Below are 3867 nucleotides of genomic sequence, written 5' to 3'. Positions count from 1 at the left end.
GCGGGCCGGGGGGGGGGGGAAGCATTGAATAAAATGGTAGACCAGCAGGATATGGATGCAAAAAGTCTGTTTTCTATTGGGAAGTATACATTTGATACTTCATGGATGGAAGGTGTTTTTTTTTTCCTAATACAAGTTTCTGCTTAGGAATTTGGAACTGAACTTCAAATGTTTAGGGGCTTCTGTTTTAAACACATTTGGAGTTGTGGCTTCTTGTTCAAGGAATAAAACCCCTTCAAGTGCATCAAAGGGCTGTAGAAAAAGATGCTGTGCATTGACAATTTGTGTAAGGGCATCAAAACCAGAAAAATTTATCTGCCGCACGCACATATTTCAAAGTCTGAGATGGGGGGGAGCGGGGGGAGATTTCTGGTGAGAGGCTTCTTTTGCTGTGTTAAACCCCAAATACTTAGGAAATAATTTAACACATTCACTGCACCTAAAATATGATCTGGCTCACCCAGCAATTTCAAATCAAGGTCTAGAAGATGTTTTCTTTGGTGGGTGACCTCTAAATAAATTGTGAGGCTTCTCACTGCTGTACCCTGGTGAGAAGAGTCAGGCAATAGAAGCTGGGGAGGAATCCTCCCAGAACATCAGAAGCCATTTGATCCAGGGCCTTGGGGAAACTGCTTTAAAAACTCAATTTCAATCGTGGTGGCCTGGATCTGGTGAGGGGATGATGGAAAAAAATTGCCAATGTTGATTGAAGACCCATTTTACTCCTTAATCCTATTGAGGACCTGCGAAAAGCAGGTCCAGAATAAAATTCACACCTGCCAGGGTGAGCCCACTATTAAACTCTCGGCAGAGGGACGCAGTGCAATGTGCGAGTCATGGGCATCACAGCCACACAGACCTGGTCTAGGGCCCCAGCTTCGTCACTTACTAGCTGGGTGAACTTGGGCAGGATTCCCAACCTCTTCAAGCCTCTGCTTTCTCCTTTGGAAAATGGAAGCAACACCACCAAGCTCACCGGGTAGTTGCTGAAATAAGTGAATGTTGGATAGAAAGTGCCTGGCAGATTACGTGATGCTTAGAGAGAGCTCAATACATGTTTTCCCCTCTTGGCTCCCTTTTATCTTGGGAGGAAGAAATAAGCTTAGTTTGGGTTACAGTGGGGATTTTAAGTTAACTAATCAAGGAGGTAATGATTCTATGCCAGTTCTAGCTCTGCCTCCACTAGCTATGTGACCTGAGGCAAGTCACTTAATCTCTGTCACGTCTGTTTTCTAACCTACAAATTGAGGGTGAGATTGAAGTTTACACATACTTGTAAATTTGAATAAAATAGAAAGTTAGCCCTGGCTGATTTGGCTCAGTGGTTAGAGTGGTGGCACACAGACCCAAGTATTGAGGGTTTGATTCCTGGTCAAGAGCATGTACCACAGTTGCAGGTTCAATCCCCGGCCACATACAGGAGGCAAGCAATTGATGTGTCTCTCTCATGTCAATGTTTTTCTCTCTCTCCCCCTCTTGCCTCCTTCCCACTCTCTCTAAAACTCAAATCAAAAAAATATCTTCGGGTGAGGATTAAAAAATAATAATAACACACACACACACACACACACACACACGAGTTAAAATTCTAGACAGGAAGAAGCAGATCAGCAAAATGGTCAAGAGGTTTAACTTTGGAGGTCGGTTTCTTAACTTCCAACTTGGGCTCCAAAACATACATGACATGTTTTGCTATAACTTTGGCCTAATTACTAAAAATCATTGTGTCTCCATTTCCTCATACGCTAAATGCGAATAATAATAATTGTTTATGCCTTATAAATATTAAGAGTAAATGGGAGAATGCATGTAAAACCCTTAGCATGTGCCTGGCACATAGTAAGTGCTCAATGCATACCTTTATTATCTCTTTTTAAAAAATGTGCCCATGATAGTCCTCTTTTTATGACACTGTGTGGAGCTTTGCTATTGCCCGCAGAATAAGATAAATTCCTTTGCACCTCACGGTTCTTTACAATCCCCTTTCTTCCTACCTCTTGAATTCCATCTCTCTCTCTTACTCCAACTGACCCTATGCTCTAGCCCTGCACAAGTACTCTTCCAAGTCTACACGTTGTTTTAACCACTGTGTTTCTGTTCCACTTTCATCCATCCACTACACTCCCAGTCATCTCTCAGAGCCCAGACCCAAAGACCTTTCCTGTGTGCAGGGTTACCTGATTCCACAGGCAGACTTGGTGTCTCTGTCCTTGGTGCCCCCTACACACTTGTTCAATCCTATGGTCACAGTTTTGCTATGACCTTTTAGACATGCAGTTTATATATTTGCATCCGTTTTGCAACTGTGAGCTCCTTAAGGGCCAGAATAGGCTTTGTTCTTTTGGGTATCTCCGTTGACTTATACAGTGCCAGAATACAGTATATGCAAAATAATGTTTGATGAATAAATACAATAACTAGTCAATAAATTGGCAATAATACAACAATACTTACCTCTATGAAGGCAGAAACCACGTAGCTGGCACTAGTGAATGAATGGAAACTTCACAGAGCTGTTGTGAAAACCCAAATGAAAGCTTCGGAAGCTTTGTGCACTAGTAATGGAGGTATTGTTACTGTGATTGCAGTGAGCACAGTCCCCTTGCTTTCACAGTGATGTGGCCGTAGGCAAAGGGCCACAGGAGCCAGCCTTTAGTTGCCTGTCTCCTCAGGTAAGGAAAAGGCAGCGCTCCATTGACTGGATGTGTAATGGGGTGAAAGTGAGCCTGCTGCTATTTCTTTCACAGCTTGTGAAGGCTATAATGAAAAGATCTGAGAAAGTCTTTCTCCCTGGTCCTGAAGAAAAGTGTCATAAATATCCAATTTGTCACTGATTGGCACATTGGCCCTGGGACTCCACAGCAACAAGTCCTTGACACATAGCTCACCAGAAGCACACATGTTGAAAAAGTAACATAACCTCATTTATCACTCTTAAGTGAGTAGCAAATTAGAATACTAATAACTGTCATTAATTGAACAACTTCTCTGTGTCATACATAGTGCTAGAATCTCATTTGATCTCCAAACATTCATATAAGTGGGCCATTTCAGGGAACACAAGGCTCAGTTAGGTTAAGTACTTTTTCCAAAATCACTTTATCAGTCAGCTTTCACTATATTATACTGAGTAACAAATACCCCCAATGCTTCAGTGTCTTAGAACAACCAGACTTTAATTCTTATCTATATTACACATGTAGTATGGTGTCTTGAGGTCAGCTCTAGGTCTGCTCCATGCGTCTTTATTATTCCAGAACCCACTTCTGATTTGGGGTATATTATTTTTATGACAGAGAGAAAAGAGCAATGACCAACCTCCCAAAGGCTCTTAAAGCTCTTCTGGATTGTTACCTACATTCCTTCAGCTCACTCACATTCCATTGGCCAAAACAAGTCATATGAATAACATTGAGGTCAAGGAAATAGAAGCGAGTGCCTCTCCTATAGGGAGACACCTCAAGTCCCATGACAATGGCCAGGAATGAATCATTGGGAAGAAATAATTAGGGGCAAAATAAAATCTCCTAGTAACTGACAGAGCTGGGATTAAAAATGAAGTTCTTTATAATCCCAATTCCAAGTTCTTTCCACCATACCAAGTGATCTATTACGGGAACCTCACTGGAGCTTTATTAACTTTGGTGACAGGAGCCCTGAGTAAAACTCCAAGGCTTTAATTCCTGCAAGTGCAGGAGAAGGAAGAACTAAGGGCCCCATCTTAACAGAACAAGATTGTCACTTAACAGAACAAGATTGCAAGTGTGTGTCAGGACAGCCTTGCTCTATTGTCTGGCAGAGTAACTGGCATGAAACTCACTCTCTCTCTCTCTCTCTCTCTCTCTCTCTCTCTCTCTCTCTCTCTCT

The sequence above is a fragment of the Myotis brandtii genome, unplaced genomic scaffold, assembly GCF_000412655.1.
Source record: "Myotis brandtii unplaced genomic scaffold, ASM41265v1 scaffold13, whole genome shotgun sequence".
Taxonomy (NCBI): domain Eukaryota; kingdom Metazoa; phylum Chordata; class Mammalia; order Chiroptera; family Vespertilionidae; genus Myotis; species Myotis brandtii.
The sequence above is the reverse complement of the archived record's forward strand: the minus strand, read 5'-3'. Positions refer to the sequence as shown.